Source organism: Limanda limanda, unplaced genomic scaffold (assembly GCF_963576545.1).
Source record: "Limanda limanda unplaced genomic scaffold, fLimLim1.1 SCAFFOLD_53, whole genome shotgun sequence".
Lineage (NCBI taxonomy): Eukaryota > Metazoa > Chordata > Actinopteri > Pleuronectiformes > Pleuronectidae > Limanda > Limanda limanda.
In genome coordinates, this window is record NW_026870512.1 from 72,409 (window position 1) to 96,544 (window position 24,136).

Here is a 24,136-nt window from a genome sequence, read left to right on the forward strand (position 1 = left end):
TGGTACCGATCGATGCGCGCTACCCCATTTAGTGGGGGTAGAGCCTACTTGCAAGTCTCTCCGACCTTCACAAAAAAAGTTATTCAAGAATATCTCCTCAGATTTGGGGGAATTTCGTCGGTCGACCTCTTCCGAAGGTCGTACAAGCTCGGGGATGGTACCAATCGATCCGCAGGACCCAAATTAGTCCAGATGCAACCACTTTCCAAGTCTCTCCGACCTTCACAAAAAAAGTTATTCAAGAATATCTCTTTCTCCTATGTGCTTTCATCCCTAACCCTAACCCTAACCCTTCCGAAAGTCGGAGAAGCTCAAAGATGGTACCGATCGATGCGCGCTACCCCATTTAGTGGGGGTAGAGCCTACTTGCAAGTCTCTCCGACCTTCACAAAAAAAGTTATTCAAGAATATCTCCTCAGATTTGGGGGAATTTCGTCGGTCGACCTCTTCCGAAGGTCGTACAAGCTTGGGGATGGTACCAATCGATCCGCAGGACCCAAATTAGTCCAGATGCAACCACTTTCCAAGTCTCTCCGACCTTCACAAAAAAAGTTATTCAAGAATATCTCTTTCTCCTATGTGCTTTCATCCCTAACCCTAACCCTAACCCTTCCGAAAGTCGGAGAAGCTCAAGGATGGTACCGATCGATGCGCGCTACCCCATTTAGTGGGGGTAGAGCCTACTTGCAAGTCTCTCCGACCTTCACAAAAAAAGTTATTCAAGAATATCTCTTTCTCCTATGTGCTTTCATCCCTATCCCTAACCCTAACCCTTCCGAAAGTCGGAGAAGCTCAAGGATGGTACCGATCGATGCGCGCTACCCCATTTAGTGGGGGTAGAGCCTACTTGCAAGTCTCTCCGACCTTCACAAAAAAAGTTATTCAAGAATATCTCTTTCTCCTATGTGCTTTCATCCCTAACCCTAACCCTAACCCTTCCGAAAGTCGGAGAAGCTCAAGGATGGTACCGATCGATGCGCGCTACCCCATTTAGTGGGGGTAGAGCCTACTTGCAAGTCTCTCCGACCTTCACAAAAAAAGTTATTCAAGAATATCTCCTCAGATTTGGGGGAATTTCGTCGGTCGACCTCTTCCGAAGGTCGTACAAGCTCGGGGATGGTACCAATCGATCCGCAGGACCCAAATTAGTCCAGATGCAACCACTTTCCAAGTCTCTCCGACCTTCACAAAAAAAGTTATTCAAGAATATCTCTTTCTCCTATGTGCTTTCATCCCTAACCCTAACCCTAACCCTTCCGAAAGTCGGAGAAGCTCAAGGATGGTACCGATCGATGCGCGCAACGCCATTTAGTGGGGGTAGAGCCTACTTGCAAGTCTCTCCGACCTTCACAAAAAAAGTTATTCAAGAATATCTCTTTCTCCTATGTGCTTTCATCCCTAACCCTAACCCTAACCCTTCCGAAAGTCGGAGAAGCTCAAGGATGGTACCGATCGATGCGCGCTACCCCATTTAGTGGGGGTAGAGCCTACTTGCAAGTCTCTCCGACCTTCACAAAAAAAGTTATTCAAGAATATCTCTTTCTCCTATGTGCTTTCATCCCTAACCCTAACCCTAACCCTTCCGAAAGTCGGAGAAGCTCAAGGATGGTACCGATCGATGCGCGCTACCCCATTTAGTGGGGGTAGAGCCTACTTGCAAGTCTCTCCGACCTTCACAAAAAAAGTTATTCAAGAATATCTCCTCAGATTTGGGGGAATTTCGTCGGTCGACCTCTTCCGAAGGTCGTACAAGCTCGGGGATGGTACCAATCGATCCGCAGGACCCAAATTAGTCCAGATGCAACCACTTTCCAAGTCTCTCCGACCTTCACAAAAAAAGTTATTCAAGAATATCTCTTTCTCCTATGTGCTTTCATCCCTAACCCTAACCCTAACCCTTCCGAAAGTCGGAGAAGCTCAAGGATGGTACCGATCGATGCGCGCAACGCCATTTAGTGGGGGTAGAGCCTACTTGCAAGTCTCTCCGACCTTCACAAAAAAAGTTATTCAAGAATATCTCTTTCTCCTATGTGCTTTCATCCCTAACCCTAACCCTAACCCTTCCGAAAGTCGGAGAAGCTCAAGGATGGTACCGATCGATGCGCGCTACCCCATTTAGTGGGGGTAGAGCCTACTTGCAAGTCTCTCCGACCTTCACAAAAAAAGTTATTCAAGAATATCTCCTCAGATTTGGGGGAATTTCGTCGGTCGACCTCTTCCGAAGGTCGTACAAGCTCGGGGATGGTACCAATCGATCTGCAGGACCCAAATTAGTCCAGATGCAACCACTTTCCAAGTCTCTCCGACCTTCACAAAAAAAGTTATTCAAGAATATCTCTTTCTCCTATGTGCTTTCATCCCTAACCCTAACCCTAACCCTTCCGAAAGTCGGAGAAGCTCAAGGATGGTACCGATCGATGCGCGCAACGCCATTTAGTGGGGGTAGAGCCTACTTGCAAGTCTCTCCGACCTTCACAAAAAAAGTTATTCAAGAATATCTCTTTCTCGTATGTGCTTTCATCCCTAACCCTAACCCTAACCCTTCCGAAAGTCGGAGAAGCTCAAGGATGGTACCGATCGATGCGCGCTACCCCATTTAGTGGGGGTAGAGCCTACTTGCAAGTCTCTCCGACCTTCACAAAAAAAGTTATTCAAGAATATCTCCTCAGATTTGGGGGAATTTCGTCGGTCGACCTCTTTCGAAGGTCGTACAAGCTCGGGGATGGTACCAATCGATCCGCAGGACCCAAATTAGTCCAGATGCAACCACTTTCCAAGTCTCTCCGACCTTCACAAAAAAGGTTATTCAAGAATATCTCTTTCTCCTATGTGCTTTCATCCCTAACCCTAACCCTAACCCTTCCGAAAGTCGGAGAAGCTCAAGGATAGTACCGATCGATGCGCGCTACCCCATTTAGTGGGGGTAGAGCCTACTTGCAAGTCTCTCCGACCTTCACAAAAAAAGTTATTCAAGAATATCTCTTTCTCCTATGTGCTTTCATCCCTAACCCTAACCCTAACCCTTCCGAAAGTCGGAGAAGCTCAAGGATGGTACCGATCGATGCGCGCTACCCCATTTAGTGGGGGTAGAGCCTACTTGCAAGTCTCTCCGACCTTCACAAAAAAAGTTATTCAAGAATATCTCCTCAGATTTGGGGGAATTTCGTCGGTCGACCTCTTCCGAAGGTCGTACAAGCTCGGGGATGGTATCAATCGATCCGCAGGACCCAAATTAGTCCAGATGCAACCACTTTCCAAGTCTCTCCGACCTTCACAAAAAAAGTTATTCAAGAATATCTCTTTCTCCTATGTGCTTTCATCCCTAACCCTAACCCTAACCCTTCCGAAAGTCGGAGAAGCTCAAGGATGGTACCGATCGATGCGCGCAACGCCATTTAGTGGGGGTAGAGCCTACTTGCAAGTCTCTCCGACCTTCACAAAAAAAGTTATTCAAGAATATCTCTTTCTCCTATGTGCTTTCATCCCTAACCCTAACCCTAACCCTTCCGAAAGTCGGAGAAGCTCAAGGATGGTACCGATCGATGCGCGCTACCCCATTTAGTGGGGGTAGAGCCTACTTGCAAGTCTCTCCGACCTTCACAAAAAAAGTTATTCAAGAATATCTCCTCAGATTTGGGGGAATTTCGTCGGTCGACCTCTTCCGAAGGTCGTACAAGCTCGGGGATGGTACCAATCGATCCGCAGGACCCAAATTAGTCCAGATGCAACCACTTTCCAAGTCTCTCCGACCTTCACAAAAAAAGTTATTCAAGAATATCTCTTTCTCCTATGTGCTTTCATCCCTAACCCTAACCCTAACCCTTCCGAAAGTCGGAGAAGCTCAAGGATGGTACCGATCGATGCGCGCAACGCCATTTAGTGGGGGTAGAGCCTACTTGCAAGTCTCTCCGACCTTCACAAAAAAAGTTATTCAAGAATATCTCTTTCTCGTATGTGCTTTCATCCCTAACCCTAACCCTAACCCTTCCGAAAGTCGGAGAAGCTCAAGGATGGTACCGATCGATGCGCGCTACCCCATTTAGTGGGGGTAGAGCCTACTTGCAAGTCTCTCCGACCTTCACAAAAAAAGTTATTCAAGAATATCTCCTCAGATTTGGGGGAATTTCGTCGGTCGACCTCTTTCGAAGGTCGTACAAGCTCGGGGATGGTACCAATCGATCCGCAGGACCCAAATTAGTCCAGATGCAACCACTTTCCAAGTCTCTCCGACCTTCACAAAAAAGGTTATTCAAGAATATCTCTTTCTCCTATGTGCTTTCATCCCTAACCCTAACCCTAACCCTTCCGAAAGTCGGAGAAGCTCAAGGATAGTACCGATCGATGCGCGCTACCCCATTTAGTGGGGGTAGAGCCTACTTGCAAGTCTCTCCGACCTTCACAAAAAAAGTTATTCAAGAATATCTCTTTCTCCTATGTGCTTTCATCCCTAACCCTAACCCTAACCCTTCCGAAAGTCGGAGAAGCTCAAGGATGGTACCGATCGATGCGCGCTACCCCATTTAGTGGGGGTAGAGCCTACTTGCAAGTCTCTCCGACCTTCACAAAAAAAGTTATTCAAGAATATCTCCTCAGATTTGGGGGAATTTCGTCGGTCGACCTCTTCCGAAGGTCGTACAAGCTCGGGGATGGTACCAATCGATCTGCAGGACCCAAATTAGTCCAGATGCAACCACTTTCCAAGTCTCTCCGACCTTCACAAAAAAAGTTATTCAAGAATATCTCTTTCTCCTATGTGCTTTCATCCCTAACCCTAACCCTAACCCTTCCGAAAGTCGGAGAAGCTCAAAGATGGTACCGATCGATGCGCGCTACCCCATTTAGTGGGGGTAGAGCCTACTTGCAAGTCTCTCCGACCTTCACAAAAAAAGTTATTCAAGAATATCTCTTTCTCCTATGTGCTTTTATCCCTAACCCTAACCCTAACCCTTCCGAAAGTCGGAGAAGCTCAAGGATGGTACCGATCGATGCGCGCTACCCCATTTAGTGGGGGTAGAGCCTACTTGCAAGTCTCTCCGACCTTCACAAAAAAAGTTATTCAAGAATATCTCTTTCTCCTATGTGCTTTCATCCCTAACCCTAACCCTAACCCTTCCGAAAGTCGGAGAAGCTCAAGGATGGTACCGATCGATGCGCGCTACCCCATTTAGTGGGGGTAGAGCCTACTTGCAAGTCTCTCCGACCTTCACAAAAAAAGTTATTCAAGAATATCTCCTCAGATTTGGGGGAATTTCGTCGGTCGACCTCTTCCGAAGGTCGTACAAGCTCGGGGATGGTATCAATCGATCCGCAGGACCCAAATTAGTCCAGATGCAACCACTTTCCAAGTCTCTCCGACCTTCACAAAAAAAGTTATTCAAGAATATCTCTTTCTCCTATGTGCTTTCATCCCTAACCCTAACCCTAACCCTTCCGAAAGTCGGAGAAGCTCAAGGATGGTACCGATCGATGCGCGCAACGCCATTTAGTGGGGGTAGAGCCTACTTGCAAGTCTCTCCGACCTTCACAAAAAAAGTTATTCAAGAATATCTCTTTCTCCTATGTGCTTTCATCCCTAACCCTAACCCTAACCCTTCCGAAAGTCGGAGAAGCTCAAGGATGGTACCGATCGATGCGCGCTACCCCATTTAGTGGGGGTAGAGCCTACTTGCAAGTCTCTCCGACCTTCACAAAAAAAGTTATTCAAGAATATCTCCTCAGATTTGGGGGAATTTCGTCGGTCGACCTCTTCCGAAGGTCGTACAAGCTCGGGGATGGTACCAATCGATCTGCAGGACCCAAATTAGTCCAGATGCAACCACTTTCCAAGTCTCTCCGACCTTCACAAAAAAAGTTATTCAAGAATATCTCTTTCTCCTATGTGCTTTCATCCCTAACCCTAACCCTAACCCTTCCGAAAGTCGGAGAAGCTCAAAGATGGTACCGATCGATGCGCGCTACCCCATTTAGTGGGGGTAGAGCCTACTTGCAAGTCTCTCCGACCTTCACAAAAAAAGTTATTCAAGAATATCTCTTTCTCCTATGTGCTTTTATCCCTAACCCTAACCCTAACCCTTCCGAAAGTCGGAGAAGCTCAAGGATGGTACCGATCGATGCGCGCTACCCCATTTAGTGGGGGTAGAGCCTACTTGCAAGTCTCTCCGACCTTCACAAAAAAAGTTATTCAAGAATATCTCTTTCTCCTATGTGCTTTCATCCCTAACCCTAACCCTAACCCTTCCGAAAGTCGGAGAAGCTCAAGGATGGTACCGATCGATGCGCGCTACCCCATTTAGTGGGGGTAGAGCCTACTTGCAAGTCTCTCCGACCTTCACAAAAAAAGTTATTCAAGAATATCTCCTCAGATTTGGGGGAATTTCGTCGGTCGACCTCTTCCGAAGGTCGTACAAGCTCGGGGATGGTATCAATCGATCCGCAGGACCCAAATTAGTCCAGATGCAACCACTTTCCAAGTCTCTCCGACCTTCACAAAAAAAGTTATTCAAGAATATCTCTTTCTCCTATGTGCTTTCATCCCTAACCCTAACCCTAACCCTTCCGAAAGTCGGAGAAGCTCAAGGATGGTACCGATCGATGCGCGCAACGCCATTTAGTGGGGGTAGAGCCTACTTGCAAGTCTCTCCGACCTTCACAAAAAAAGTTATTCAAGAATATCTCTTTCTCCTATGTGCTTTCATCCCTAACCCTAACCCTAACCCTTCCGAAAGTCGGAGAAGCTCAAGGATGGTACCGATCGATGCGCGCTACCCCATTTAGTGGGGGTAGAGCCTACTTGCAAGTCTCTCCGACCTTCACAAAAAAAGTTATTCAAGAATATCTCCTCAGATTTGGGGGAATTTCGTCGGTCGACCTCTTCCGAAGGTCGTACAAGCTCGGGGATGGTACCAATCGATCCGCAGGACCCAAATTAGTCCAGATGCAACCACTTTCCAAGTCTCTCCGACCTTCACAAAAAAAGTTATTCAAGAATATCTCTTTCTCCTATGTGCTTTCATCCCTAACCCTAACCCTAACCCTTCCGAAAGTCGGAGAAGCTCAAAGATGGTACCGATCGATGCGCGCTACCCCATTTAGTGGGGGTAGAGCCTACTTGCAAGTCTCTCCGACCTTCACAAAAAAAGTTATTCAAGAATATCTCTTTCTCCTATGTGCTTTCATCCCTAACCCTAACCCTAACCCTTCCGAAAGTCGGAGAAGCTCAAGGATGGTACCGATCGATGCGCGCTACCCCATTTAGTGGGGGTAGAGCCTACTTGCAAGTCTCTCCGACCTTCACAAAAAAAGTTATTCAAGAATATCTCTTTCTCCTATGTGCTTTCATCCCTAACCCTAACCCTAACCCTTCCGAAAGTCGGAGAAGCTCAAGGATGGTACTGATCGATGCGCGCTACCCCATTTAGTGGGGGTAGAGCCTACTTGCAAGTCTCTCCGACCTTCACAAAAAAAGTTATTCAAGAATATCTCCTCAGATTTGGGGGAATTTCGTCGGTCGACCTCTTCCGAAGGTCGTACAAGCTCGGGGATGGTACCAATCGATCCGCAGGACCCAAATTAGTCCAGATGCAACCACTTTCCAAGTCTCTCCGACCTTCACAAAAAAAGTTATTCAAGAATATCTCTTTCTCCTATGTGCTTTCATCCCTAACCCTAACCCTAACCCTTCCGAAAGTCGGAGAAGCTCAAGGATGGTAGCGATCGATGCGCGCAACGCCATTTAGTGGGGGTAGAGCCTACTTGCAAGTCTCTCCGACCTTCACAAAAAAAGTTATTCAAGAATATCTCTTTCTCCTATGTGCTTTCATCCCTAACCCTAACCCTAACCCTTCCGAAAGTCGGAGAAGCTCAAGGATGGTACCGATCGATGCGCGCTACCCCATTTAGTGGGGGTAGAGCCTACTTGCAAGTCTCTCCGACCTTCACAAAAAAAGTTATTCAAGAATATCTCCTCAGATTTGGGGGAATTTCGTCGGTCGACCTCTTCCGAAGGTCGTACAAGCTCGGGGATGGTACCAATCGATCTGCAGGACCCAAATTAGTCCAGATGCAACCACTTTCCAAGTCTCTCCGACCTTCACAAAAAAGGTTATTCAAGAATATCTCTTTCTCCTATGTGCTTTCATCCCTAACCCTAACCCTTCCGAAAGTCGGAGAAGCTCAAGGATGGTACCGATCGATGCGCGCTACCCCATTTAGTGGGGGTAGAGCCTACTTGCAAGTCTCTCCGACCTTCACAAAAAAAGTTATTCAAGAATATCTCCTCAGATTTGGGGGAATTTCGTCGGTCGACCTCTTCCGAAGGTCGTACAAGCTCGGGGATGGTACCAATCGATCCGCAGGACCCAAATTAGTCCAGATGCAACCACTTTTCAAGTCTCTCCGACCTTCATAAAAAAAGTTATTCAAGAATATCTCTTTCTCCTATGTGCTTTCATCCCTAACCCTAACCCTAACCCTTCCGAAAGTCGGAGAAGCTCAAGGATGGTACCGATCGATGCGCGCTACCCCATTTAGTGGGGGTAGAGCCTACTTGCAAGTCTCTCCGACCTTCACAAAAAAAGTTATTCAAGAATATCTCCTCAGATTTGGGGGAATTTCGTCGGTCGACCTCTTCCGAAGGTCGTACAAGCTCGGGGATGGTACCAATCGATCCGCAGGACCCAAATTAGTCCAGATGCAACCACTTTCCAAGTCTCTCCGACCTTCACAAAAAAAGTTATTCAAGAATATCTCTTTCTCCTATGTGCTTTCATCCCTAACCCTAACCCTAACCCTTCCGAAAGTCGGAGAAGCTCAAGGATGGTACCGATCGATGCGCGCTACCCCATTTAGTGGGGGTAGAGCCTACTTGCAAGTCTCTCCGACCTTCACAAAAAAAGTTAGTCAAGAATATCTCTTTCTCCTATGTGCTTTCATCCCTAACCCTAACCCTAACCCTTCCGAAAGTCGGAGAAGCTCAAGGATGGTACCGATCGATGCGCGCTACCCCATTTAGTGGGGGTAGAGCCTACTTGCAAGTCTCTCCGACCTTCACAAAAAAAGTTATTCAAGAATATCTCTTTCTCCTATGTGCTTTCATCCCTAACCCTAACCCTAACCCTTCCGAAAGTCGGAGAAGCTCAAGGATGGTACCGATCGATGCGCGCTACCCCATTTAGTGGGGGTAGAGCCTACTTACAAGTCTCTCCGACCTTCACAAAAAAAGTTATTCAAGAATATCTCTTTCTCCTATGTGCTTTCATCCCTAACCCTAACCCTAACCCTTCCGAAAGTCGGAGAAGCTCAAGGATGGTACCGATCGATGCGCGCTACCCCATTTAGTGGGGGTAGAGCCTACTTGCAAGTCTCTCCGACCTTCACAAAAAAAGTTATTCAAGAATATCTCCTCAGATTTGGGGGAATTTCGTCGGTCGACCTCTTCCGAAGGTCGTACAAGCTCGGGGATGGTACCAATCGATCCGCAGGACCCAAATTAGTCCAGATGCAACCACTTTCCAAGTCTCTCCGACCTTCACAAAAAAAGTTATTCAAGAATATCTCTTTCTCCTATGTGCTTTCATCCCTAACCCTAACCCTAACCCTTCCGAAAGTCGGAGAAGCTCAAGGATGGTACCGATCGATGCGCGCTACCCCATTTAGTGGGGGTAGAGCCTACTTGCAAGTCTCTCCGACCTTCACAAAAAAAGTTATTCAAGAATATCTCTTTCTCCTATGTGCTTTCATCCCTAACCCTAACCCTAACCCTTCCGAAAGTCGGAGAAGCTCAAGGATGGTACCGATCGATGCGCGCTACCCCATTTAGTGGGGGTAGAGCCTACTTGCAAGTCTCTCCGACCTTCACAAAAAAAGTTATTCAAGAATATCTCTTTCTCCTATGTGCTTTCATCCCTAACCCTAACCCTAACCCTTCCGAAAGTCGGAGAAGCTCAAGGATGGTACCGATCGATGCGCGCTACCCCATTTAGTGGGGGTAAAGCCTACTTGCAAGTCTCTCCGACCTTCACAAAAAAAGTTATTCAAGAATATCTCTTTCTCCTATGTGCTTTCATCCCTAACCCTAACCCTAACCCTTCCGAAAGTCGGAGAAGCTCAAGGATGGTACCGATCGATGCGCGCTACCCCATTTAGTGGGGGTAGAGCCTACTTGCAAGTCTCTCCGACCTTCACAAAAAAAGTTATTCAAGAATATCTCCTCAGATTTGGGTGAATTTCGTCGGTCGACCTCTTCCGAAGGTCGTACAAGCTCGGGGATGGTACCAATCGATCCGCAGGACCCAAATTAGTCCAGATGCAACCACTTTCCAAGTCTCTCCGACCTTCACAAAAAAAGTTATTCAAGAATATCTCTTTCTCCTATGTGCTTTCATCCCTAACCCTAACCCTAACCCTTCCGAAAGTCGGAGAAGCTCAAGGATGGTACCGATCGATGCGCGCTACCCCATTTAGTGGGGGTAGAGCCTACTTGCAAGTCTCTCCGACCTTCACAAAAAAAGTTAGTCAAGAATATCTCTTTCTCCTATGTGCTTTCATCCCTAACCCTAACCCTAACCCTTCCGAAAGTCGGAGAAGCTCAAGGATGGTACCGATCGATGCGCGCTACCCCATTTAGTGGGGGTAGAGCCTACTTGCAAGTCTCTCCGACCTTCACAAAAAAAGTTATTCAAGAATATCTCTTTCTCCTATGTGCTTTCATCCCTAACCCTAACCCTAACCCTTCCGAAAGTCGGAGAAGCTCAAGGATGGTACCGATCGATGCGCGCTACCCCATTTAGTGGGGGTAGAGCCTACTTGCAAGTCTCTCCGACCTTCACAAAAAAAGTTATTCAAGAATATCTCTTTCTCCTATGTGCTTTCATCCCTAACCCTAACCCTAACCCTTCCGAAAGTCGGAGAAGCTCAAGGATGGTACCGATCGATGCGCGCTACCCCATTTAGTGGGGGTAGAGCCTACTTGCAAGTCTCTCCGACCTTCACAAAAAAAGTTAATTAAGAATATCTCTTTCTCCTATGTGCTTTCATCCCTAACCCTAACCCTAACCCTTCCGAAAGTCGGAGAAGCTCAAGGATGGTACCGATCGATGTGCGCTACCCCATTTAGTGGGGGTAGAGCCTACTTGCAAGTCTCTCCGACCTTCACAAAAAAAGTTATTCAAGAATATCTCCTCAGATTTGGGGGAATTTCGTCGGTCGACCTCTTCCGAAGGTCGTACAAGCTCGGGGATGGTACCAATCGATCCGCAGGACCCAAATTAGTCCAGATGCAACCACTTTCCAAGTCTCTCCGACCTTCACAAAAAAAGTTATTCAAGAATATCTCTTTCTCCTATGTGCTTTCATCCCTAACCCTAACCCTAACCCTTCCGAAAGTCGGAGAAGCTCAAGGATGGTACCGATCGATGCGCGCTACCCCATTTAGTGGGTGTAGAGCCTACTTGCAAGTCTCTCCAACCTTCACAAAAAAAGTTATTCAAGAATATCTCCTCAGATTTGGGGGAATTTCGTCGGTCGACCTCTTCCGAAGGTCGTACAAGCTTGGGGATGGTACCAATCGATCCGCAGGACCCAAATTAGTCCAGATGCAACCACTTTCCAAGTCTCTCCGACCTTCACAAAAAAAGTTATTCAAGAATATCTCTTTCTCCTATGTGCTTTCATCCCTAACCCTAACCCTAACCCTTCCGAAAGTCGGAGAAGCTCAAGGATGGTACCGATCGATGCGCGCTACCCCATTTAGTGGGGGTAGAGCCTACTTGCAAGTCTCTCCGACCTTCACAAAAAAAGTTATTCAAGAATATCTCTTTCTCCTATGTGCTTTCATCCCTAACCCTAACCCTAACCCTTCCGAAAGTCGGAGAAGCTCAAGGATGGTACCGATCGATGCGTGCTACCCCATTTAGTGGGGGTACAGCCTACTTGCAAGTCTCTCCGACCTTCACAAAAAAAGTTATCCAAGAATATCTCTTTCTCCTATGTGCTTTCATCCCTAACCCTAACCCTAACCCTTCCGAAAGTCGGAGAAGCTCAAGGATGGTACCGATCGATGCGCGCTACCCCATTTAGTGGGGGTAGAGCCTACTTGCAAGTCTCTCCGACCTTCACAAAAAAAGTTATTCAAGAATATCTCCTCAGATTTGGGGGAATTTCGTCGGTCGACCTCTTCCGAAGGTCGTACAAGCTCGGGGATGGTACCAATCGATCCGCAGGACCCAAATTAGTCCAGATGCAACCACTTTCCAAGTCTCTCCGACCTTCACAAAAAAAGTTATTCAAGAATATCTCTTTCTCCTATGTGCTTTCATCCCTAACCCTAACCCTAACCCTTCCGAAAGTCGGAGAAGCTCAAGGATAGTACCGATCGATGCGCGCTACCCCATTTAGTGGGGGTAGAGCCTACTTGCAAGTCTCTCCAACCTTCACAAAAAAAGTTATTCAAGAATATCTCCTCAGATTTGGGGGAATTTCGTCGGTCGACCTCTTCCGAAGGTCGTACAAGCTTGGGGATGGTACCAATCGATCCGCAGGACCCAAATTAGTCCAGATGCAACCACTTTCCAAGTCTCTCCGACCTTCACAAAAAAAGTTATTCAAGAATATCTCTTTCTCCTATGTGCTTTCATCCCTAACCCTAACCCTAACCCTTCCGAAAGTCGGAGAAGCTCAAGGATGGTACCGATCGATGCGCGCTACCCCATTTAGTGGGGGTAGAGCCTACTTGCAAGTCTCTCCGACCTTCACAAAAAAAGTTATTCAAGAATATCTCTTTCTCCTATGTGCTTTCATCCCTAACCCTAACCCTAACCCTTCCGAAAGTCGGAGAAGCTCAAGGATGGTACCGATCGATGCGTGCTACCCCATTTAGTGGGGGTAGAGCCTACTTGCAAGTCTCTCCGACCTTCACAAAAAAAGTTATCCAAGAATATCTCTTTCTCCTATGTGCTTTCATCCCTAACCCTAACCCTAACCCTTCCGAAAGTCGGAGAAGCTCAAGGATGGTACCGATCGATGCGCGCTACCCCATTTAGTGGGGGTAGAGCCTACTTGCAAGTCTCTCCGACCTTCACAAAAAAAGTTATTCAAGAATATCTCCTCAGATTTGGGGGAATTTCGTCGGTCGACCTCTTCCGAAGGTCGTACAAGCTCGGGGATGGTACCAATCGATCCGCAGGACCCAAATTAGTCCAGATGCAACCACTTTCCAAGTCTCTCCGACCTTCACAAAAAAAGTTATTCAAGAATATCTCTTTCTCCTATGTGCTTTCATCCCTAACCCTAACCCTAACCCTTCCGAAAGTCGGAGAAGCTCAAGGATGGTACCGATCGATGCGCGCTACCCCATTTAGTGGGGGTAGAGCCTACTTGCAAGTCTCTCCGACCTTCACAAAAAAAGTTATTCAAGAATATCTCTTTCTCCTATGTGCTTTCATCCCTAACCCTAACCCTAACCCTTCCGAAAGTCGGAGAAGCTCAAGGATGGTACCGATCGATGCGTGCTACCCCATTTAGTGGGGGTACAGCCTACTTGCAAGTCTCTCCGACCTTCACAAAAAAAGTTATCCAAGAATATCTCTTTCTCCTATGTGCTTTCATCCCTAACCCTAACCCTAACCCTTCCGAAAGTCGGAGAAGCTCAAGGATGGTACCGATCGATGCGCGCTACCCCATTTAGTGGGGGTAGAGCCTACTTGCAAGTCTCTCCGACCTTCACAAAAAAAGTTATTCAAGAATATCTCCTCAGATTTGGGGGAATTTCGTCGGTCGACCTCTTCCGAAGGTCGTACAAGCTCGGGGATGGTACCAATCGATCCGCAGGACCCAAATTAGTCCAGATGCAACCACTTTCCAAGTCTCTCCGACCTTCACAAAAAAAGTTATTCAAGAATATCTCTTTCTCCTATGTGCTTTCATCCCTAACCCTAACCCTAACCCTTCCGAAAGTCGGAGAAGCTCAAGGATGGTACCGATCGATGCGCGCTACCCCATTTAGTGGGGGTAGAGCCTACTTGCAAGTCTCTCCAACCTTCACAAAAAAAGTTATTCAAGAATATCTCCTCAGATTTGGGGGAATTTCGTCGGTCGACCTCTTCCGAAGGTCGTACAAGCTTGGGGATGGTACCAATCGATCCGCAGGACCCAAATTAGTCCAGATGCAACCACTTTCCAAGTCTCTCCGACCTTCACAAAAAAAGTTATTCAAGAATATCTCTTTCTCCTATGTGCTTTCATCCCTAACCCTAACCCTAACCCTTCCGAAAGTCGGAGAAGCTCAAGGATGGTACCGATCGATGCGCGCTACCCCATTTAGTGGGGGTAGAGCCTACTTGCAAGTCTCTCCGACCTTCACAAAAAAAGTTATTCAAGAATATCTCTTTCTCCTATGTGCTTTCATCCCTAACCCTAACCCTAACCCTTCCGAAAGTCGGAGAAGCTCAAGGATGGTACCGATCGATGCGTGCTACCCCATTTAGTGGGGGTAGAGCCTACTTGCAAGTCTCTCCGACCTTCACAAAAAAAGTTATCCAAGAATATCTCTTTCTCCTATGTGCTTTCATCCCTAACCCTAACCCTAACCCTTCCGAAAGTCGGAGAAGCTCAAGGATGGTACCGATCGATGCGCGCTACCCCATTTAGTGGGGGTAGAGCCTACTTGCAAGTCTCTCCGACCTTCACAAAAAAAGTTATTCAAGAATATCTCCTCAGATTTGGGGGAATTTCGTCGGTCGACCTCTTCCGAAGGTCGTACAAGCTCGGGGATGGTACCAATCAATCCGCAGGACCCAAATTAGTCAAGATGCAACCACTTTCCAAGTCTCTCCGACCTTCACAAAAAAAGTTATTCAAGAATATCTCTTTCTCCTATGTGCTTTCATCCCTAACCCTAACCCTAACCCTTCCGAAAGTCGGAGAAGCTCAAAGATGGTACCGATCGATGCGCGCTACCCCATTTAGTGGGGGTAGAGCCTACTTGCAAGTCTCTCCGACCTTCACAAAAAAAGTTATTCAAGAATATCTCCTCAGATTTGGGGGAATTTCGTCGGTCGACCTCTTCCGAAGGTCGTACAAGCTTGGGGATGGTACCAATCGATCCGCAGGACCCAAATTAGTCCAGATGCAACCACTTTCCAAGTCTCTCCGACCTTCACAAAAAAAGTTATTCAACAATATCTCTTTCTCCTATGTGCTTTCATCCCTAACCCTAACCCTAACCCTTCCGAAAGTCGGAGAAGCTCAAGGATGGTACCGATCGATGCGCGCTACCCCATTTAGTGGGGGTAGAGCCTACTTGCAAGTCTCTCCGACCTTCACAAAAAAAGTTATTCAAGAATATCTCTTTCTCCTATGTGCTTTCATCCCTAACCCTAACCCTAACCCTTCCGAAAGTCGGAGAAGCTCAAGGATGGTACCGATCGATGCGCGCTACCCCATTTAGTGGGGGTAGAGCCTACTTGCAAGTCTCTCCGACCTTCACAAAAAAAGTTATTCAAGAATATCTCTTTCTCCTATGTGCTTTCATCCCTAACCCTAACCCTAACCCTTCCGAAAGTCGGAGAAGCTCAAGGATGGTACCGATCGATGCGCGCTACCCCATTTAGTGGGGGTAGAGCCTACTTGCAAGTCTCTCCGACCTTCACAAAAAAAGTTATTCAAGAATATCTCCTCAGATTTGGGGGAATTTCGTCGGTCGACCTCTTCCGAAGGTCGTACAAGCTCGGGGATGGTACCAATCGATCCGCAGGACCCAAATTAGTCCAGATGCAACCACTTTCCAAGTCTCTCCGACCTTCACAAAAAAAGTTATTCAAGAATATCTCTTTCTCCTATGTGCTTTCATCCCTAACCCTAACCCTAACCCTTCCGAAAGTCGGAGAAGCTCAAGGATGGTACCGATCGATGCGCGCAACGCCATTTAGTGGGGGTAGAGCCTACTTGCAAGTCTCTCCGACCTTCACAAAAAAAGTTATTCAAGAATATCTCTTTCTCCTATGTGCTTTCATCCCTAACCCTAACCCTAACCCTTCCGAAAGTCGGAGAAGCTCAAGGATGGTACCGATCGATGCGCGCTACCCCATTTAGTGGGGGTAGAGCCTACTTGCAAGTCTCTCCGACCTTCACAAAAAAAGTTATTCAAGAATATATCTTTCTCCTATGTGCTTTCATCCCTAACCCTAACCCTAACCCTTCCGAAAGTCGGAGAAGCTCAAGGATGGTACCGATCGATGCGCGCTACCCCATTTAGTGGGGGTAGAGCCTACTTGCAAGTCTCTCCGACCTTCACAAAAAAAGTTATTCAAGAATATCTCCTCAGATTTGGGGGAATTTCGTCGGTCGACCTCTTCCGAAGGTCGTACAAGCTCGGGGATGGTACCAATCGATCCGCAGGACCCAAATTAGTCCAGATGCAACCACTTTCCAAGTCTCTCCGACCTTCACAAAAAAAGTTATTCAAGAATATCTCTTTCTCCTATGTGCTTTCATCCCTAACCCTAACCCTAACCCTTCCGAAAGTCGGAGAAGCTCAAGGATGGTACCGATCGATGCGCGCAACGCCATTTAGTGGGGGTAGAGCCTACTTGCAAGTCTCTCCGACCTTCACAAAAAAAGTTATTCAAGAATATCTCTTTCTCCTATGTGCTTTCATCCCTAACCCTAACCCTAACCCTTCCGAAAGTCGGAGAAGCTCAAGGATGGTACCGATCGATGCGCGCTACCCCATTTAGTGGGGGTAGAGCCTACTTGCAAGTCTCTCCGACCTTCACAAAAAAAGTTATTCAAGAATATCTCCTCAGATTTGGGGGAATTTCGTCGGTCGACCTCTTCCGAAGGTCGTACAAGCTCGGGGATGGTACCAATCGATCCGCAGGACCCAAATTAGTCCAGATGCAACCACTTTCCAAGTCTCTCCGACCTTCACAAAAAAAGTTATTCAAGAATATCTCTTTCTCCTATGTGCTTTCATCCCTAACCCTAACCCTAACCCTTCCGAAAGTCGGAGAAGCTCAAGGATGGTACCGATCGATGCGCGCAACGCCATTTAGTGGGGGTAGAGCCTACTTGCAAGTCTCTCCGACCTTCACAAAAAAAGTTATTCAAGAATATCTCTTTCTCCTATGTGCTTTCATCCCTAACCCTAACCCTTCCGAAAGTCGGAGAAGCTCAAGGATGGTACCGATCGATGCGCGCTACCCCATTTAGTGGGGGTAGAGCCTACTTGCAAGTCTCTCCGACCTTCACAAAAAAAGTTATTCAAGAATATCTCCTCAGATTTGGGGGAATTTCGTCGGTCGACCTCTTTCGAAGGTCGTACAAGCTCGGGGATGGTACCAATCGATCCGCAGGACCCAAATTAGTCCAGATGCAACCACTTTCCAAGTCTCTCCGACCTTCACAAAAAAGGTTATTCAAGAATATCTCTTTCTCCTATGTGCTTTCATCCCTAACCCTAACCCTAACCCTTCCGAAAGTCGGAGAAGCTCAAGGATGGTACCGATCGATGCGCGCTACCCCATTTAGTGGGGGTAGAGCCTACTTGCAAGTCTCTCCGACCTTCACAAAAAAAGTTATTCAAGAATATCTCTTTCTCCTATGTGCTTTCATCCCTAACCCTAACCCTAACCCTTCCGAAAGTCGGAGAAGCTCAAGGATGGTACCGATCGATGCGCGCTACCCCATTTAGTGGGGGTAGAGCCTTCTTGCAAGTCTCTCCGACCTTCACAAAAAAAGTTATTCAAGAATATCTCCTCAGATTTGGGGGAATTTCGTCGGTCGACCTCTTTCGAAGGTCGTACAAGCTCGGGGATGGTACCAATCGATCCGCAGGACCCAAATTAGTCCAGATGCAACCACTTTCCAAGTCTCTCCGACCTTCACAAAAAAGGTTATTCAAGAATATCTCTTTCTCCTATGTGCTTTCATCCCTAACCCTAACCCTAACCCTTCCGAAAGTCGGAGAAGCTCAAGGATGGTACCGATCGATGCGCGCTACCCCATTTAGTGGGGGTAGAGCCTACTTGCAAGTCTCTCCGACCTTCACAAAAAAAGTTATTCAAGAATATCTCTTTCTCCTATGTGCTTTCATCCCTAACCCTAACCCTAACCCTTCCGAAAGTCGGAGAAGCTCAAGGATGGTACCGATCGATGCGTGCTACCCCATTTAGTGGGGGTACAGCCTACTTGCAAGTCTCTCCGACCTTCACAAAAAAAGTTATCCAAGAATATCTCTTTCTCCTATGTGCTTTCATCCCTAACCCTAACCCTAACCCTTCCGAAAGTCGGAGAAGCTCAAGGATGGTACCGATCGATGCGCGCTACCCAATTTAGTGGGGGTAGAGCCTACTTGCAAGTCTCTCCGACCTTCACAAAAAAAGTTATTCAAGAATATCTCCTCAGATTTGGGGGAATTTCGTCGGTCGACCTCTTCCGAAGGTCGTACAAGCTCGGGGATGGTACCAATCGATCCGCAGGACCCAAATTAGTCCAGATGCAACCACTTTCCAAGTCTCTCCGACCTTCACAAAAAAAGTTATTCAAGAATATCTCTTTCTCCTATGTGCTTTCATCCCTAACCCTAACCCTAACCCTTCCGAAAGTCGGAGAAGCTCAAGGATGGTACCGATCGATGCGCGCTACCCCATTTAGTGGGGGTAGAGCCTACTTGCAAGTCTCTCCAACCTTCACAAAAAAAGTTATTCAAGAATATCTCCTCAGATTTGGGGGAATTTCGTCGGTCGACCTCTTCCGAAGGTCGTACAAGCTTGGGGATGGTACCAATCGATCCGCAGGACCCAAATTAGTCCAGATGCAACCACTTTCCAAGTCTCTCCGACCTTCACAAAAAAAGTTATTCAAGAATATCTCTTTCTCCTATGTGCTTTCATCCCTAACCCTAACCCTAACCCTTCCGAAAGTCGGAGAAGCTCAAGGATGGTACCGATCGATGCGCGCTACCCCATTTAGTGGGGGTAGAGCCTACTTGCAAGTCTCTCCGACCTTCACAAAAAAAGTTATTCAAGAATATCTCTTTCTCCTATGTGCTTTCATCCCTAACCCTAACCCTAACCCTTCCGAAAGTCGGAGAAGCTCAAGGATGGTACCGATCGATGCGTGCTACCCCATTTAGTGGGGGTAGAGCCTACTTGCAAGTCTCTCCGACCTTCACAAAAAAAGTTATCCAAGAATATCTCTTTCTCCTATGTGCTTTCATCCCTAACCCTAACCCTAACCCTTCCGAAAGTCGGAGAAGCTCAAGGATGGTACCGATCGATGCGCGCTACCCCATTTAGTGGGGGTAGAGCCTACTTGCAAGTCTCTCCGACCTTTACAAAAAAAGTTATTCAAGAATATCTCCTCAGATTTGGGGGAATTTCGTCGGTCGACCTCTTCCGAAGGTCGTACAAGCTCGGGGATGGTACCAATCGATCCGCAGGACCCAAATTAGTCCAGATGCAACCACTTTTCAAGTCTCTCCGACCTTCACAAAAAAAGTTATTCAAGAATATCTCTTTCTCCTATGTGCTTTCATCCCTAACCCTAACCCTAACCCTTCCGAAAGTCGGAGAAGCTCAAAGATGGTACCGATCGATGCGCGCTACCCCATTTAGTGGGGGTAGAGCCTACTTGCAAGTCTCTCCGACCTTCACAAAAAAAGTTATTCAAGAATATCTCCTCAGATTTGGGGGAATTTCGTCGGTCGACCTCTTCCGAAGGTCGTACAAGCTTGGGGATGGTACCAATCGATCCGCAGGACCCAAATTAGTCCAGATGCAACCACTTTCCAAGTCTCTCCGACCTTCACAAAAAAAGTTATTCAAGAATATCTCTTTCTCCTATGTGCTTTCATCCCTAACCCTAACCCTAACCCTTCCGAAAGTCGGAGAAGCTCAAGGATGGTACCGATCGATGCGCGCTACCCCATTTAGTGGGGGTAGAGCCTACTTGCAAGTCTCTCCGACCTTCACAAAAAAAGCTATTCAAGAATATCTCCTCGGATTTGGGGGAATTTCGTCGGTCGACCTCTTCCGAAGGTCGTACAAGCTCGGGGATGGTACCAATCGATCCGCAGGACCCAAATTAGTCCAGATGCAACCACTTTCCAAGTCTCTCCGACCTTCACAAAAAAAGTTATTCAAGAATATCTCTTTCTCCTATGTGCTTTCATCCCTAACCCTAACCCTAACCCTTCCGAAAGTCGGAGAAGCTCAAAGATGGTACCGATCGATGCGCGCTACCCCATTTAGTGGGGGTAGAGCCTACTTGCAAGTCTCTCCGACCTTCACAAAAAAAGTTATTCAAGAATATCTCTTTCTCCTATGTGCTTTCATCCCTAACCCTAACCCTTCCGAAAGTCGGAGAAGCTCAAGGATGGTACCGATCGATGCGCGCTACCCCATTTAGTGGGGGTAGAGCCTACTTGCAAGTCTCTCCGACCTTCACAAAAAAAGTTATTCAAGAATATCTCTTTCTCCTATGTGCTTTCATCCCTAACCCTAACCCTAACCCTTCCGAAAGTCGGAGAAGCTCAAGGATGGTACCGATCGATGCGCGCTACCCCATTTAGTGGGGGTAGAGCCTACTTGCAAGTCTCTCCGACCTTCACAAAAAAAGTTATTCAAGAATATCTCTTTCTCCTATGTGCTTTCATCCCTAACCCTAACCCTAACCCTTCCGAAAGTCGGAGAAGCTCAAGGATGGTACCGATCGATGCGCGCTACCCCATTTAGTGGGGGTAGAGCCTACTTGCAAGTCTCTCCGACCTTCACAAAAAAAGTTATTCAAGAATATCTCTTTCTCCTATGTGCTTTCAGCCCTAACCCTAACCCTAACCCTTCCGAAAGTCGGAGAAGCTCAAGGATGGTACCGATCGATGCGCGCTACCCCATTTAGTGGGGGTAGAGCCTACTTGCAAGTCTCTCCGACCTTCACAAAAAAAGTTATTCAAGAATATCTCTTTCTCCTATGTGCTTTCATCCCTAACCCTAACCCTAACCCTTCCGAAAGTCGGAGAAGCTCAAGGATGGTACCGATCGATGCGCGCTACCCCATTTAGTGGGGGTAGAGCCTACTTGCAAGTCTCTCCGACCTTCACAAAAAAAGTTATTCAAGAATATCTCCTCAGATTTGGGGGAATTTCGTCGGTCGACCTCTTCCGAAGGTCGTACAAGCTCGGGGATGGTACCAATCGATCCGCAGGACCCAAATTAGTCCAGATGCAACCACTTTCCAAGTCTCTCCGACCTTCACAAAAAAAGTTATTCAAGAATATCTCTTTCTCCTATGTGCTTTCATCCCTAACCCTAACCCTAACCCTTCCGAAAGTCGGAGAAGCTCAAAGATGGTACCGATCGATGCGCGCTACCCCATTTAGTGGGGGTAGAGCCTACTTGCAAGTCTCTCCAACCTTCACAAAAAAAGTTATTCAAGAATATCTCCTCAGATTTGGGGGAATTTCGTCGGTCGACCTCTTCCGAAGGTCGTACAAGCTTGGGGATGGTACCAATCGATCTGCAGGACCCAAATTAGTCCAGATGCAACCACTTTCCAAGTCTCTCCGACCTTCACAAAAAAAGTTATTCAATAATATCTCTTTCTCCTATGTGCTTTCATCCCTAACCCTAACCCTAACCCTTCCGAAAGTCGGAGAAGCTCAAGGATGGTACCGATCGATGCGCGCTACCCCATTTAGTGGGGGTAGAGCCTACTTGCAAGTCTCTCCGACCTTCACAAAAAAAGTTATTCAAGAATATCTCTTTCTCCTATGTGCTTTCATCCCTAACCCTAACCCTAACCCTTCCGAAAGTCGGAGAAGCTCAAGGATGGTACCGATCGATGCGCGCTACCCCATTTAGTGGGGGTAGAGCCTACTTGCAAGTCTCTCCGACCTTCACAAAAAAAGTTATTCAAGAATATCTCTTTCTCCTATGTGCTTTCATCCCTAACCCTAACCCTAACCCTTCCGAAAGTCGGAGAAGCTCAAGGATGGTACCGATCGATGCGCGCTACCCCATTTAGTGGGAGTAAAGCCTACTTGCAAGTCTCTCCGACCTTCACAAAAAAAGTTATTCAAGAATATCTCCTCAGATTTGGGGGAATTTCGTCGGTCGACCTCTTCCGAAGGTCGTACAAGCTCGGGGATGGTACCAATCGATCCGCAGGACCCAAATTAGTCCAGATGCAACCACTTTCCAAGTCTCTCCGACCTTCACAAAAAAAGTTATTTAAGAATATCTCTTTCTCCTATGTGCTTTCATCCCTAACCCTAACCCTAACCCTTCCGAAAGTCGGAGAAGCTCAAGGATGGTACCGATCGATGCGCGCTACCCCATTTAGTGGGGGTAAAGCCTACTTGCAAGTCTCTCCAACCTTCACAAAAAAAGTTAATCAAGAATATCTCCTCAGATTTGGGGGAATTTCGTCGGTCGACCTCTTCCGAAGGTCGTACAAGCTTGGGGATGGTACCAATCGATCCGCAGGACCCAAATTAGTCCAGATGCAACCACTTTCCAAGTCTCTCCGACCTTCACAAAAAAAGTTATTCAAGAATATCTCTTTCTCCTATGTGCTTTCATCCCTAACCCTAACCCTAACCCTTCCGAAAGTCGGAGAAGCTCAAGGATAGTACCGATCGATGCGCGCTACCCCATTTAGTGGGAGTAGAGCCTACTTGCAAGTCTCTCCGACCTTCACAAAAAAAGTTATTCAAGAATATCTCTTTCTCCTATGTGCTTTCATCCCTAACCCTAACCCTAACCCTTCCGAAAGTCGGAGAAGCTCAAGGATGGTACCGATCGATGCGCGCTACCCCATTTAGTGGGGGTAGAGCCTACTTGCAAGTCTCTCCGACCTTTACAAAAAAAGTTATTCAAGAATATCTCCTCAGATTTGGGGGAATTTCGTCGGTCGACCTCTTCCGAAGGTCGTACAAGCTCGGAGATGGTACCAATCGATCCGCAGGACCCAAATTAGTCCAGATGCAACCACTTTCCAAGTCTCTCCGACCTTCACAAAAAAAGTTATTCAAGAATATCTCTTTCTCCTATGTGCTTTCATCCCTAACCCTAACCCTAACCCTTCCGAAAGTCGGAGAAGCTCAAGGATGGTACCGATCGATGCGCGCTACCCCATTTAGTGGGGGTAGAGCCTACTTGCAAGTCTCTCCGACCTTCACAAAAAAAGTTATTCAAGAATATCTCTTTCTCCTATGTGCTTTCATCCCTAACCCTAACCCTAACCCTTCCGAAAGTCGGAGAAGCTCAAGGATGGTACCGATCGATGCGCGCTACCCCATTTAGTGGGGGTAGAGCCTACTTGCAAGTCTCTCCGACCTTCACAAAAAAAGCTATTCAAGAATATCTCCTCGGATTTGGGGGAATTTCGTCGGTCGACCTCTTCCGAAGGTCGTACAAGCTCGGGGATGGTACCAATCGATCTGCAGGACCCAAATTAGTCCAGATGCAACCACTTTCCAAGTCTCTCCGACCTTCACAAAAAAAGTTATTCAAGAATATCTCTTTCTCCTATGTGCTTTCATCCCTAACCCTAACCCTAACCCTTCCGAAAGTCGGAGAAGCTCAAAGATGGTACCGATCGATGCGCGCTACCCCATTTAGTGGGGGTAGAGCCTACTTGCAAGTCTCTCCGACCTTCACAAAAAAAGTTATTCAAGAATATCTCTTTCTCCTATGTGCTTTCATCCCTAACCCTAACCCTAACCCTTCCGAAAGTCGGAGAAGCTCAAGGATGGTACCGATCGATGCGCGCTACCCCATTTAGTGGGGGTAGAGCCTATTTGCAAGTCTCTCCGACCTTCACAAAAAAAGTTATTCAAGAATATCTCTTTCTCCTATGTGCTTTCATCCCTAACCCTAACCCTAACCCTTCCGAAAGTCGGAGAAGCTCAAGGATGGTACCGATCGATGCGCGCTACCCCATTTAGTGGGGGTAGAGCCTACTTGCAAGTCTCTCCGACCTTCACAAAAAAAGTTATTCAAGAATATCTCTTTCTCCTATGTGCTTTCATCCCTAACCCTAACCCTAACCCTTCCGAAAGTCGGAGAAGCTCAAGGATGGTACCGATCGATGCGCGCTACCCCATTTAGTGGGGGTAGAGCCTACTTGCAAGTCTCTCCGA